This window comes from Macaca fascicularis, chromosome 7, assembly GCF_037993035.2.
Source record: "Macaca fascicularis isolate 582-1 chromosome 7, T2T-MFA8v1.1".
Lineage (NCBI taxonomy): Eukaryota > Metazoa > Chordata > Mammalia > Primates > Cercopithecidae > Macaca > Macaca fascicularis.
Window position 1 is genome coordinate 12353043 of NC_088381.1, and position 16238 is coordinate 12369280.

Below are 16238 nucleotides of genomic sequence, written 5' to 3' on the forward strand. Positions count from 1 at the left end.
CTGAAACTACAAGATAAAGGGAGTGTTTTTGTGGCAAACGTTACGAAAAAGGGAAAGATTTTTTCCTGAGACTAGAAAACATTCCCCTGGACCAGGAGAAGGAGAAGAGATACAGATTCATGATAAGAGTGGAGAGCGCAGTAAGCTCTTGAGAAAGGGGCGCTACAGCCTGCACAGTTGGCATGACCCCAAAGAGGGAATGGCTGAAACATGCAAGCAGGCAGCCTCATAGAAATGCACAGGAAAGGCCTTGCAAGCAGGCCACTGGTCCAGGGAGCTGGGTGGACAGGAACAAGAGTCAAGTCACCCACAAACTGTGACTACCAGCCATAGCTCCCTTCCTACTCACAAGGTCTTTTCAAAATACCCTGCTCTGTGCAAATCTCTTGGAACACTAACTAACCTTGAGGAAGAAGAGGGGAGGCCTCCCCAGATAGGAAGATTAAATCTTCTGCTAACTAGACAGAATCAAGGCTAAAGGTTGAAAGAGAAATGAAGTTGGCTTATGGAAAAATAAGATAATGTCTATTTCTTATACCTGGAATTTTTGGACTATGATTTCTACCTGTTGTAAATTCTGTCCTTCATTCATATCCATTCAAATTGTCCCCAAATCTCTGCAGCTCTGGACCATTCTATGACTTGTCTCCTTTCGGCTGTCCACAGGGTACCACTTCTTTTGCAGCTTACTATTAGTAGAGACTGTGGCACCTGAAAATTATTGCTATGTAATCTAGATTCTTAATAGAAATTCCAGGAAGCTCAGTTCTGGGCAGCGTATGTGAACTGAAGGGAAATAAATATTCTTTTTGTAGGTCAAGAGGAGGAGTCATGAGTAATTTAATATTGGCATCCCCCCTCCTCTCTAGCTCTCTCTGGAGCCAGTGACAATGATTAGGAATGGGTCTCTGTCTCTTCCCGTAGAACTGACATGGAAATGTCTGACTTCCCATTCTTTCCTCTCTAGCTGTGTAGTTACTGAGTGGACATCTCTTTTCCTGCTTTCTCTTTTATACCTCAGTTATTAGCTCGTGTAGTGAAATGAATAGATTGAACAGATATTTAATAACTTCTATGGTCTAAGATACTGCTCATGTCCTTGCCCTAGAAGTGTTAGATATAATAATATAAAATAGTGAATAGAGCAGGATAGAGGCTGAGTGAAGGGGGAAGTTGAGTGATCTGTATGGACTGAGTTGGGAAATAAACTTCAGCAAAGCCACTGCTGGAACTTTGGTCTTAGCGGGTGGCAAGAGGCCAGATATCAAGGCTAGAACTCACAGCAAGTTAAAATTTCTAGAGCTGGAAATATGAATTCTTATGTATGAAATTATTCCATCAATTGCCATGGTTTCATTTTATTATACTAATATTTTTTGAAAACTGCCTACTAAAACAAAACAAAATAAAATTAATGCTAACATATTCTTCATTACAAAAGACCATGAGAAGTGTATCTTTTTCTTGTGTTTGGCCATTCCAGCACTCACTTGATATCTTGTTCAGATTCTTTAGAAGCAGAGCCTGAGATAAGAATTTGGGTGTATATTGTTTACTAAGTGAATAGTCTCCAGAGAAAGGTAGAGAAGAATTAGGATATGGTAGGAAAAGGATCTAAGCAAGGATGTTTCTGGTTTCAACCTGATTCCACAGGGAATACTGGAGCAAATATTGTGCCATAGATAGAGCCTCTTATAATTAGGTAAGGATTTGGCCTGTTGTACCTCCATGTGAGTCACTTATTGGCTGTAAGCTGTTCATTCCACCTTGTGTCTTGTGTGTGTGTGTATGTGTGTGCACACACACATGTATATGTAAGATTTTCCTGATAAGGTGGCTGGGAATGTCAAGGTTAATCCTCCAACATTCATGACAACTCACACTGACCCAGTCTCTGGTCAAGGCACCAGTGGCATTCAGCTTATTTGAGATTTTTCACTGTTGACATCTTTAATCACTAGCATTCCTCTGCATCAACAACAATCAAGCCAAGAGCTGAATCAGGAGTGAACTCCCATTCACAACTGCCATAAAAAGAATAAATACCTAGTAATACAGCTAACTGGGGAAGTGAAAGATCTCTACACGGGGAACTAATTTTTTTTTAATTCTAAATTTAAAATGTCTAATTTAAAATTAAACACATATTTTTAACTTCTTTGATAATTTTAACATCTTTCACATATAATATATGAAATATGAAATTTCATATTCTAATACTTTGTTAGAGCTAATTCATTTATTCAATAAACTATTTTTCATAGGTGTTGGAGTTTGGAGTGCTGTTACACCATATGAGTATTAGCACATTCTAATGTTGTGTTACCTTATAGCAAAGGATGCTAGAAATAAGATACATATCTATAATATTTTAGGGATCCTTTCCCAATATTCATTCACCCCCAAATTATTAATAGGATATGTGCTTTCAAGAAATTATTTTAATTTATCCAAACTTTGCTAGAGAGTAAAGTAATAATCCTAATAAGTAAAGTAATAGGAAAAATATTCAGGATAAAGTAGAACTGGCATTTAGAAAATAATAGAGATGGTATTATAATATCTGGAACTTCCTTTGTACATTTGGAGATTAATACCAAGATTTATAAATGGCTCAATAGCTTCAAATGTCTTATGAGGGTCATCACTGGGTACTTACCAATAGTTATGGAGAATATGCGTATTGGTGAAGTGAGTGGTTGTTTATTTATTAAAAGAACAAATCAGAATCACATTCCGTCTAGCAGTCAGCATTAAGGAGGGGAAATATTGATTATAAGAGATTGTAAATCATTATGAATTCCTGACTTAGTTCTCTCACTATTCTCATTTTAATTGGCCATTTGGATTTATATAGGAAGGTACAAAGCTCTTGAGACTGAAATTTATCAGTTTTCCCTATCAATGATGACCACGTATATTAGATGTCTTTGTACATCAGATACTAAGAATTTAAACCTTTTGTAAATTTGCAGAAGAATTTATTCCACATTGTGAGGGTTAATGCTTCCTTACTGGCTAACTAGGAACCATTTGAAGAGTTTGAAACTTGTTATTTTCACATTGGTACTGTACATATGTCTCCAGAGTGTGGGAGCTTCATAAACAACACATTTTGATCTGAGCAGATGTACTGCATCTCTAGAGGTTAGGAAGTTCATTATTACAGACAGCCCACCTAACATCCATTTGGTAAGACTCCATTAGGTATATTAAAATACAATGCAAGATGTCTGAATGAAAAGTGTATTTGGTGAGCCGTGGGGTATTCACATGTCCTCCAGAATAGGAGAAGTTTAGTTTCAATAGCAGCGGCCACATTCAAGTGATATATATTTGTAATATTGACTACTATGTGGGTACTACTGACAGCTTTTACTAGTTTCTAAAATAAATGTCTTCTAGCAGCATGTAATAGACATGATCTTATCCATTTTTATATTCCAGGGAGGGACTAATGTTATTGTCCTTATAGGGTAGAAAGGAAATATGGAAGCAGACAAGCGGGATACATGCTCTTATATGCTTTCGATTCATGTTTCATCTACATGGTCACTTCTCTAGCAGAAGTGATTCCGTTCTTCCAGAAGAAAAGGAAAACTACTTTAGGATTAGCTGGACAGCAAATGGCATCCCTTAAAGCAAAGGACTTAAATAGGAAATTATGAAATATATTAAATTTATCTCAAATGAAATATGACTCCTAGGATGGCGATCAATTTTTAGTTGAGAGGCAGTGAATGGAGGTTAAATCATGAATTCACACTTTCCCTTGTGATCCTCAAATCAGCACTCTTAAATTATCTTCTTTAAGGCTCAAAGTCACTTGTTGTTTTATGCTTCTTCCATGTCCCGGGTGCTAGCATATTAATGGTCTTTGCCATTTGTAGAGTAGCAAGCTGCCAGATCAATAAGCGTGCTTAGCTGCTTGCCATTAAAATTGATCTGTACTATCCTTCCGATTGACGTCATATCCAGCTGTAAATATCATCAAGTAAGCTGTCAACTCATTTTCATTATGAGTGTTTTTCATCTCAAAAGATGGACTTCAGTTGGACAGCACATTAGGATTTTTCTTCATTACTTCTGACAGTTCCCCAATAACATCTAGAGTATCTTTAAAGGAAAATCAGGATTGGCCAGTAACTTTTAAAATAGAGGGGGAATTAATAATGGCAGCAACAACAACAAATACAAAAGACAACTAAAAAATTTTTGCAAGCCAGAATGTTAGAAATTAAAATGAAAATCGAAACAGCAAGATTTGGATGTTCTCTTTCACATGTGAACCATGCCCTGGAGATCTTTGTGAGTATATGGGTTTATGTAAAGAAAATTCTAGTGTTATACTCTTGAAGACACATTTCCAATGGATTTATCATTGGGACTTCAAAGGAGCATTTGTTTATGTGATTGTTGATCCAAACTTCCTGCTGAAGACTACAAAAGGTGGCAGGGAGGGTGGGACGGGAAGTGAGGGTTGAAAAATTGACTACTGGGTCTAATGTTCACTGTTCAGGTGAACACTAAAAGCCCAGACTTCACCGCTATGCAATATATGCATGTAGAAAATCTGCACTTGCATCCCCTAAATCTATAAACATAAAAATAATAAATAAAGTGCTATGCAAATAGTTTTTAAATTCTGAGAAAAATTCTCGGTCTGCAAGCCATCTTGGTGAGAGTACCTACCTGGATGTCCATCTAAGTGAAAATCCTAGAAAGGTCACACATTTTCTAATAGAATGTCACCCTTACTGCATTAGTTTGGTTTCTAAAAAATATTCTTCTGCTCTTGTCCAACAGTACAGAACACCATTTCTTAGCCTTTGTCTGCCATTCAGCTCCCATTGAAAATCTGAGAAGAGAAGCCATACTTATTGTAGATGATTTAAAACCGGTTGGTTCATTGCTGTAGGAATGCTAAAATGGTATAAACATAGTGCCATATATGTGTATATATGTACATATATGATGTATAAATAAACAAGGATAAAAAATACAAAAATGCACACAAAAATTGGTGAGCATTTTTGGATTTTCAAGCAACATGATTATTACCTGTTTGTGTTAGTTATGTTTGCCATAGAATTATCATTATTCAATTACTTTTTATATTAGGATTCCATTTCACATGAAAGGTCATACAAGAAAACATTTGTATGATATTCATACCTAAATTTGTTGCAAAAATATTGAGGTTACAGTCTGTATCACTCTCTATATATTCTATGAAGCCTTGACTAAGTTATATCTTTTAGAGTTCAATGTTAAACAAACTTTGCTTTTGGTGAGCTACCAGAATCTTCTTATTTATTGATAATGAGAATTGTTTTTTATTGATCATATTTCCCTTTAGCCTTGGATACCAGGGAACTCTGAGTTAAATATGAAATGATCAGATAGAAAATTAAATAGGTTATGATAGCGTATATGACCTGCATATATGCATTCTTGATTTTCTATTTTTATTACTACCACTTTATAAAATCTCCATTTAAGCTGTCTCAGATCCTTTGTGAAAAGAAACAGGATATAAGTAATTATAAACAAAGTATTGTTTGTCAAAGTATCAGTTATATTGGCATAAAAACTTGTCAACTACCAATAAAAGTGAAAACCATGAATGATTCATTTCTAGCTAGTTTGTAGTCTCTTTGAGAGAAGGTAAAGAATTCATAGCACTAATAGTGAGACTTATACTTCTGTGAATGCCTACTTAGTAACAGATGCTAGAAGATTTAATGTATGTTTGCTAATCTTCACGGCCACCTTGCAAATAGAGAAAGTGTGTCCCATTTTTTCTGAAGATCAGGGTGTTTGTGTAATTTATTTAAGGTCACCTACCTGGCAGGGGATTGAGCCACTGCTCAAATTCCCCACGGGAAGTAGAAAAGTAAACTCTGTAGAATATTTATTGCAGGGTCTGGTGCACTTTAAATTGTAGGAGTGGTAAGTTCTATGTTTTGTCTCTCTTTGTTTTCTTGGGTGCTAGTGGCTGGCAAACAGTAAATGCTAAAGAATATTTGATACATAATTGAAATAAGACATAGAACAAATGAGTAAATGAATTTTGAATAATATAAATAGCAGAAGTCATAATATATAATTTGGTGAATAGTATTATATAATGTAATAATATCTAATCATTGGGAAATTATTTGCCTTTATGTTATTTGTATTGCTTGTATTATTATATTTAAAGTAATGAGTACTTTTTCCTTCACAAGCATTTCATAGGTGATTCTACATAAATCATTTCCCTGAATTTTCACAGAAGATCTGTGAGGTTGACATCTAGGAAACTAGGCTCAGATATCATGAAGTAACTAACTGAAGATGATGAGTAGTGATGTTGGGATTTGAGTCCCTATCTAACTCTAGAGATTAGGATCATATGAAACTATGTCGATAAAGAATCTTTAGTTAATTACTGCCCTAATCCTAACAAGTGGGTTCTGCATTCTGCAAATTTACTCCATTAACCTCCAGCAACATGTCAACATAGTCGATAACATCTTCTTGAGATTTTTTTTTCTTTTTTCTTTTTTTTTTTTTTTTTGTGTGGTAGGATCTCACTCTGTCTCTCAGGCTGGAGTGCAGTGGTACAATCACAGCTCACTGCAACCTCAATCTCTCCAGGCTCAGATGATGCTCCCACCTCAGTCTCTCAAGTAACTGGGACTATAGGCATTTGTCACCATGCCTGGCTAGTGTGTGTGTGTGTGTGTGTGTGTGTGTGTGTGTGTGTGTGTGTGTGTGTGTATATATATATATATATTTTTTTTTTTGGTAGAGACAGGGTTTCACCATGTTGTCCAGGCTGGTCTCAAACTCCTGGGCTCAAGCAATCCTCCTGCCTCAGCTCCCCAAATAACTGGGATTACAGGCATAAGCCGCTGTTCCTGGCTTTTCTTGAGTTTCTTTCTTCACTCGACTTTCACACCTTCTCTTAGGTTTCTTCCTACCTCACTGGTCAATCCTTCTGTCTCTTTTATTGATTCTTCCTCTTTCCCCCAAGGGGTAGAATGTTGGTGTGTCACAGTGCTTAGACCTTGGTCCTCTTTACTCTCTTTCAATGCTCCCTGCCTTGGTGATCTCATCCAGTGTCATGACATCAAAAATCATTTTACCTCCAGACCCTAAATTTCTATATCTAGCCCAGATCTCTTTTCTAACCTCCAGATTCATAAAATCAAGAGTCCGCCCTATATTTCTACTTGGATATCTATTAGGCATCTCAAACTCTTAAGTATCTAAATCTGAATAGCATTAACTTTCCTCCTAAAATTGCTCTCAGTTTTCCCCATCAGTTGAAGGCAATACCATCCTCCCAAGTACTGAGGCCAAAACCCTTGGTATCACCCTTGACTTGTCTCTCTCTCTTCCTCCCTCTTTCATATTCAATATCCACTACATTAGCAAATCCTGTTGGCTCTACTATCTAAATATAACTAGAATTGGATCACTGTACTAATTCTTATTGCCTTTGCTGCTACCCAGGCTTGAGCCTCCATCATTTTTCTTTTGGATTATCACAGTACCCTTCTAACTGGTCTTTCTGCTTCTACCCTTTCCCGTTATGATCAGTAGAGTAACCATGTGATCCTTTTGAGACATAAGTAACATCACATAATAATATAACACCACATCAATTTTCTATTCAAAAATATTTAATCATTCTCTATTTCACTCAAGGAAAAGTCAGTCTTGACAGTGGTCTACAAGGCTTCACATATCCTGGCTCTTCATTTCCTCAGCCTCTTTGCTGGTCCTTGAATATGCAAGTCGGGTGTCCATTTTAAGGCTTTTCTCTATCTCTCGTCTCTGGAATAAGAACATTCCAAATGTGACATTCTCCATGAGGCCAACCCTGATTGCCCTATTTAATATTGTACCTTTTCTCCTAATCTCCATAGCCTGATGTCTTTTTCCTTTTTATTTCCACAGAACTTATTTCTAATATGAAACATTACTTACTGTTTTTACTTTTATTTTTTGTTTTCTGTGTCAACCAACTAGAATATAAATTCTACAAGGTCAGAAATAATTGTCTGTTTTGTTTATCAACATATCCCAGGCTTCCAGAATAGTGCACAAGTCATAGTATGTGCACAATAAGTAGTCGTTAAATTAAGAAACTTAATTCATATGTAAGAATTTATAGTGTCTTTTTGTGGTTACTACAGGCTTAGTGTGAACTGCTATAGGACAGATTGCAGCTGACTTTGTGTGAGTACAGGCAGTTATTCTATCTAGGCAGGGCCATATCATGGTCTGCCTTAAAGGTTAAGTCAGAGAACGCTGTGCTGTAATGCAGCATACTCATTTGGCCAAATAGTCCCTAAACGTGTGAAGTGCACATACAAGCGTGCCCTCTTCTCACCACCTCAAATTTCGGCACTCTGCTAATTAATTCTTTAACAAAGACCTAATAAAGTGTAGCACTGTTTATTACAATTGGTTTCAACTTTTGTTTAGCAGAGGCAACAGCCTGTTTACAGACAAAATACTGCTGGTGTAAACAGGATTTTTCTTTTTAGCATTCATTTTCAATGCCTTGCCTCTGGAAAAGCATTGTGAAAAGTGAGGACTATCCGGAACATATATTCGTTAGAAATCAGAGTCTCATGCACATATGACTTTAATTTTCACTTTGTGATATTTTATCTCAATCCTAATAATTGACACATCATCTTTCTTTGTCCATTAGGAAGCCTACTAGTGATTTTCTCTTTTTTATAGACATAGAAATATTAAAGATACTCTCAAAAAAAAATCACCCCATAGCACAAATATATGTTTTTATCAGATTTTCCCACCTATATCTATATTTTTCATAGTTGAATTCATAAAGTTTAAATTTTTTTTCCAAACATAACCTTTTCTTGTTAGTCAACTATCCATTTTTCTCAGTTTGGAAGCATTGAGTTTCATAAACAATGGATTCCAGTAACTAGAGAGAAACAGGGTACAAGTCTCTCTATATAACAGAACTGTACTTCAATTTAATGTATTCATTTCCTCTCAAGCATTTGAGAGCATTTCCTCTTTAGCCATGAACGGAAAATAAAGTGACTAATTTGTGATGAGTGTTAAGAGTGTTAAATACTACAAATCATTTTTCCAGGTCTGTAGCATCAACTGGCAAAATCTTAGCATTATTTTTTACAATTTTATAAAAATAGTAATTTTTAAGGAAAATGTTTGAATTTAATTAATTGCTTTTATTGTTATTACCTTGCTTTCTGAAAAACAACATGTACTCTCTTTTAATGAGTTGCTTAATTTTCTCCCGTCTTGATTAACAATTTAGATTGCCTTGGGTTTTCAATCTGTTTTGTGAGTTTAATCCCCCCTTCCCAAGTTCTATATTCATTTTCCTAGGTTGATTTGATTCATTTTCAATTAATTAATTTACAATTAATTAATTAATCCCCCCTTGACAACTGCCTTAGTGGCATCACAACTCATATTAATGGTGTAGTGCCTGTTCTAATTAAAATCAATATGTAGTTCCTAATGACATAGCCTTATCTACTAGAAATAGTGAAACACTAGATAGAATATATTCTCTTTTTAGACCAAAGTCCATATGACCATTTGATAGTACAACTGCCATAAAAATACTTATTTTGTATCTTATAATATGACTAAGATTCTTTATATACCAGTTACTATACATCCTAGTAACCAACACATTAATTAGAAATTAAAACAACTTCATTCTTTCAATCAAATAAGTCATTCTCTTTCCATAGGTGTTATCCACTTTAGATTTCAGGGATATAGAATATATTTATTCAAATGTTGTCTAATTCATTAGACTTCACCATAATATAAATTCTAAATTTGTTGCAATTATTGGTAAATTTGTAGAGTGAGGGTTTCATCTTAACAGACTTTTTACTTCCATTTGTAAATTTGACACTGACTTGAAATAACATAATAGGAGAAGACAATATTACTTTTGTATTTATCCCTGCTGGAGCAGCACTGATAAAATTTTATAGTGGTTTGGTATAAGGACTAAGTTACAATCCCCTCCCGTTAACAAACTCTCCATTTGTTATAGTATGTTATGGCAGAGAAAGCAGAGAGTTAATGTGACATTAGTTGAAACTTGGCATGCAATTTTGTATAGTGTGGGCTTTGTCCAAATAAAAGTGGTGATATAATTCTAAAAGGATGTTTAGGATCATATGCATTAAGCTGAAGAGAAGCTATGACTTCTTGAGACAACTGAAAGGTCTAAAAAGTGCTCTCAGTGGTCCTGTTTTCTAAAAACAGGTTTGTTTGTTTCTCTGACCTACTTTCTTTGGTCAGCCTTATTTCTTCTTTTTCTCTTTGACTATGCATCTAAATACAAAAATCAAAATTAATATTAAATCAGTCCTTAATCGGTGCAAAGCTCTATTTTGAAAGGCGTGTGAAATCTGAAGAAGTCCCTGCTCTGAAGGAGCTAACACCTCTGTTTACTTCCCAATGTCTATTTCTCCCTTCTAACCAGAGATCAATGGTCCATTTTGACTTTTAAAGTACCCTAGTTTTCTTGCTTTTATTTCATTTGGATCCTGTCATTTAGCCTTCTTTTTCAATGTTTTTTTTTGTTTGTTTGTTTTTGTTTTTTTTTCTTATTTCATCTGTATTAACTCTTGTCACAATATTTTGCTCCCAAATTTAGGTTATTTTAAACAATTTAAGTGCTGCAGTTTATTCTCTTTAATGAACTGTTGAGCAACATAACCCTTGTCTCATATATAGAGTAGTTAAGTTATCTCTTATGTGGAATAAGTGAAAGCTTACTTCAATACAAAAGCAAAACACACACTAATTCTGTAATACATCTATGAGATGCAATTCAAATTATTTATCCCTTGAGAACCACTGGTTATACAATATAGAGAAAAGCACCTTTCAAGAGAGTAACCTACCATAGACATTTCTCCTTATCAATGGCAATATTAATCTTCGTTGAAGCCTACATGGAGGGCAATTCTCCTAGTAAATCTGATGACTAGGGTAGTTTGTACATTCAATGACATGTACTAAAACAGCAAATCAACTTTTTAGGTTTAGAAGACTCTTGGGCTTTCTTTTTTTAATCAGTCTATTGATTATCTTGCCCAATTGCTGCTACCACCAAACACAGTCATACAATTCTGGCATATACTATTTATTATCAAAACTAGCTACTAACATTGATGTTCCCTTATATACTCTGAAACACTCTGAGAGCTATTTTGAGTTGCCGAGAGTGGTCATAGAGATCACTGATCTGGCATTATCCTCTATGATAAAAGCAATATTCATAAGCTAATGTGACTGTTCCTTTTTCTTCTTGTTTTACTTAGTTCCATAAAAAATAATGTTTTACATTTTAGAGACTTAAAAATGGATGGACAGTGTAAATAATTCAAGAAACATAAAATTGCATATTGCATTGAGTTGTACATGAGGTGCCTCCCACCCTTAGTTCTTCTTCCCAAAGGCAACCACAACCGTTGTTCTTAGTTTCTTACATGCCCGTCCATATTCATAACACAGACTTTTATATATCTACACTTACATCTGTATCTATCTCCATCGTTTGTTCAGAAATAAATATAGTCACAGATTTTATATGTTACATTATTCCTAAATGAATTTTGTACACTAAAAAAGTATTTGTTGAAGAATTTCAACTAACTGATGTATATATTCCTTCCTCAAGAATGTAGAACATAAACTCCCCACTGTACGTGTGGACTGCTCATAGGGACTCTGTTGTAAAGAGCACAGTATGGAAACGCATCTCACATCTGAATGTATCATAGAGTTTTATGTTTCATGAGTAAATATATTTACTCTATCCATCTCTTTCTTAAGTCTTTAAAATATAAAACATTTTTACTTATGGGACCAGGGGAAAACAGCTTTAAAAAGGAAGATTTATATTGGCTTATGCATATTGTTTTTATGAGATAGGACAGTGAATATACAGTAGAGAAAACTGAGACATACTACCTCAGGCAGGTGATCAAATGTGATGAGTCCTGTTGATAAGTCATCAGTGATCACATTCATAGCTAATACCCTTGATATCATGTGATGAAAATAGCAATTTACCTCTGTGCTCTTCCTCCCCAAATCTCTCCAAACCCTTGTCTAGCTGTGAGACAAACATCAGACAAACCTAAATTAAAGGACATGGTACAGAATGTTTGACCTGCACCCCTAAAAATGCCAAGGTAATCAAAACACAAGAGAAGTTGGGGAAACTGTCACAATCCAGAGGAGCCTAAGTAGGCTTTATGACTAAATGTAAGGTCGTCTCCTGGATGGGATTCTAGAGCCATAAAAGAACATTTGGAAAAAGCAAGGATGTCTAAATGAAGAATAGACTTTAGTTATTAATAATGTATTACTATTCATATTAGTTGTGACAAAGTTCTATAGTAATTTGGGTATGAAGTATATGGGAACTCTGTAACATGCTTGCTTTTTTTTTCTGTAGTTCCAAATTATTCTAAGATAAAGTTTATCAGATGTTTTTTAAAAAGTATCCTTTGTGTATGACTGCATATGGGACAGAATAATTTGACCTCAAATCAACAATACAAAATAGCTTACAATAAGCTGCAAGTGTGGGATGTGTAACTGTTGCACTAACATCACCTAACACGTCCAGGGTGAGGGAGAAGAGGTTTCTGAACAGCAGTGCAGAATTTATCATGCTGATCAGACAGGGACAGAGGTGGCCCTGGAAACCAGACCTGCCCAAGGAACCTGCAGAAGTTGGAGGATGCATAGTGTGGCAGGTGGAAAATAGAACCCGGAGAGAGGAAAAGCATCAGGATTGGGGGGGCTCAGCAAGAAATAACTTAGAAGTTTTTTAAGTGAGTAGAAGAGGACATAGAAGCAATAGAAATGTCAACCTGTGGACCATTTTCCATGACTACCTGTTTTCATGTTTCTGAGCCCTTATAAATGCTGCTCCTTCTCCTAGAACACCCTTCTTTTCCCTTTTCATGAACTCTCTTTCTTTCTTTACAATTCAGTTCTGATATTATCTCTTTGGGGAATGGTTCCTAAATCTCCCAGTTAAGCTATGTGCCCCTCCAATGTCTCTCTCTGATTCTCTGAACTTCCTATCTACTAGAGCAACAGCTCTGTTGATCTGAACTATCTGTTCAGGTCTGTTTATCTGTGTGTCTTCTGCACTAATTTGTGAATTCCTTGCTGACATGGACTCTGCCTTTTTTTATTTGAAGCTCAGTGTGCTCCATATGTGGTGCAATGTGCAGTTACAGTAAACACTCTTTGTGCTTGTAGAATAGAGACTGGAAAAATGACACAGGACACCCATCTTGGAGCCATTCAAGTATATGACAGGTTATCAACAGAGAAGGACCTAGACTCTAATATTTTGTGATTCAGTACAGACACCATGGGCCATGAGGTAATTCTCGATTAATACCTTGCATTATTCAGATCCTAACACTTGACCTACACACAATCTGCAAACACACAGCCAAAAGCAGATCTTAGGGAATTGAAAGAAACTAATGACACAAAGATAACAAATTGTAGGAAAATAAGACTTCAGGAAAACTTTACGGAGATTCCTCAAGGAATTAAAAGTAGAACTGCCATTACATCCAGGAATCCAACTACTGGGTATCTATCTACCCAAAGGAAAAGAAATAATTTTATCAAAAAGAAACTGTATTCCTATACTCACATGTTTATCACAGCACTGTTCACAATAGCAAAGTCATGGAATCAGCCTGTGTTCATCAACAGTGAGTTGGATAAAGAGAATGTGGTGTGTGTTTGTGTGTGTGTGTGTGTGTGTGTGTGTGTGTGTATCTACATACACCATGGAATACTACACATCCATAAAAAGAATGAAATTATGTCATTAGCAGCTACATGGATAAAGCTGGAGGCCATTATCCTAAGTGAAATAACTCAGAAACAGAAAATCAAATACTGCACATTCTTACTTACAAGTGGGAGTCAAACACTGAGTATACATGGACGTAAAGATGGAGACAACAGACAACAGACAACAGACAGTAGGGACTCCAAAAGCAGGGAGGGCAAGAGGTTGGGAAAACTACCTATTGAGTTCTATGTTCGCTATGTGGGTGATGGGCCCTCTAGAAGCTCAAGTCCCAGCATTTTGCATTATACCCTGCACATACAAACCTGCACATACACCCCTTCCCTTGAATCTATAATTTGTAAAAGGCTTCAGAAGAAAAGATTAAGGAAGTTGGTACTTTGTTTCTTTAGAAGTCTAGAGGAGAAGACAATTTTATAAAAATCTAGGCTAGGTAAGGAATTTCCATCTGTCCTGAAAACAGAAGAGAAAATGAACTCAAGCTTGTCTACATGGAAAAATTATCCATCAGTTACAACTGCTTATCTTTAGGATACGTTTAGGGAAGTGGTCATACAACTATATTCAGGATAGATTTGTATCTACTGGGGTTAGTTCTTGCTTAATCCTGTTATGAAGTTAAGTCAGGGAGCTAAATGACTGCTGCAAACTGCTTTGTCCAGCCCTAAGATTCAATGATTCCATTGGTGAGAGTCCATTTCTACTTATAACATCCATCCTGGAGATGTGTGATTCTGAAAGTAAACTTCAAGATAAAGCATTACAGTTTGGATCTTCCCAAATGATCTCCTCTAAGTTGTTCTACACGCTTGAGCCTCTGATGGTCATGAATCACTGCTAATCTCTTAGAAACATATTTCTCCAGATAACACCCGTTCCTCTCAGAATACGAAGAGGAGAGGATTGCATTTCTTTTATGCTTCTGCTGAGAATAAATGTAGACATTTCCTTGAGACAGAAAAAGTTAAGATCACTTGGGGTTGATATCTGGCTCACAAACAAGCAGTTCTTTGTGTATAAACCCAACTGACCCAAAGCAGCATATGGCTTGTACCTTGTGGTAATTGTGTGTTAAGTCAAAACTTCCCATATTTTTCCTTAACTCACATTTGCCAGTCACCACTAAACCGAACAAAATCTATCTCCTTTGACAGCCTGGTAACTTATTCTTTGATGATAATTTATAGCAATCTCTGAAGATATGATACATAATAATGCTAATACTATGAGAATATTTATCCTGGGTGTTATTTAACTAGTTATGAAAGCACTTGAAGTTTTACAACAGCCAAATAAATTCTGTTATTATGCCATTTCAAGGACTGTGAAGTCTGTTCTAAGTAACAGCAGAAGGGGAGCCCCCCTTCGTTTTTCCTGTTTATTTCTGCATTTAAATCTCTTGAAGAAAAAGCAATTCAGACAACATAAAAACAAAAGGCAAGACGAGCACATTCTCATTTCCTTTTGACCTTGTAGTTCTGATATGCAAGTAGCAAATTGTCACTTGAAAAATAAACCTTCACAACTACCAACCCCCCACCTTTTATAAGGAAAAAAAAAAAAGCCCGAGGCAAACATACTCAACTATTCTAGGAAAAATTTAAAATATGTATGCAGCCATAGGGAATTCCAGTATTTGAGTGGAAATACGCAGTTCCAACTGCAAGCTGCTGTTAGGGTTACTGTGCTCTGACCACTTAGGCTGAAAGTGAAAGAGGCATTAATTAAGTAATAACGATCAAGGTATGGGGCATTTCCTGGGGATTAATGACCAGCTGGGGGAGTTGATAGCCCACAGTGCAGCCAAGGGCCATTAACCCCAGCTGGTCATCAATTCCTGGGCCCTGTGTTATAGTCATTATTGCTATCATAAGCCAAAAATGAAAAGCAAATGGGTCTATGGATTACTTTTATGGATGATGCAGTTTCAATTGGTATCTACAGGGCATTCCTGGAGAATGGATGCTCCGTCCCTGAGCCAATCAGGTGCTTCGACATTCCATTCTACTTAGGCTGCTGCCTGGGAGGAATGGAGGGTGAAGGAGGTAGGCAGCCAACGGTTGAAAAGTTTCAGGTCTCTGTTGACACTTGAGAGCTATTGAAACCATAAAGATCACACGGAGGAAGATTCGGGGAAAGAACAGACAATGTGCTATATAGTTAGGTGGGTGTGTTTTCCTGTGGATGCCCCAGTTTAGTGCCTTTTACTGTGAAGTGGAGAAAAATCATTGGATGGTAATGAGCCTCCTAGAAGACAGAAAGTGCCAATTTGCAGGAGGAGAGAGGGAGATGAAAGGACGGTGTACTCTACTGAAAAAAGAAAAAACATACATTAAAAATAAGGAATACT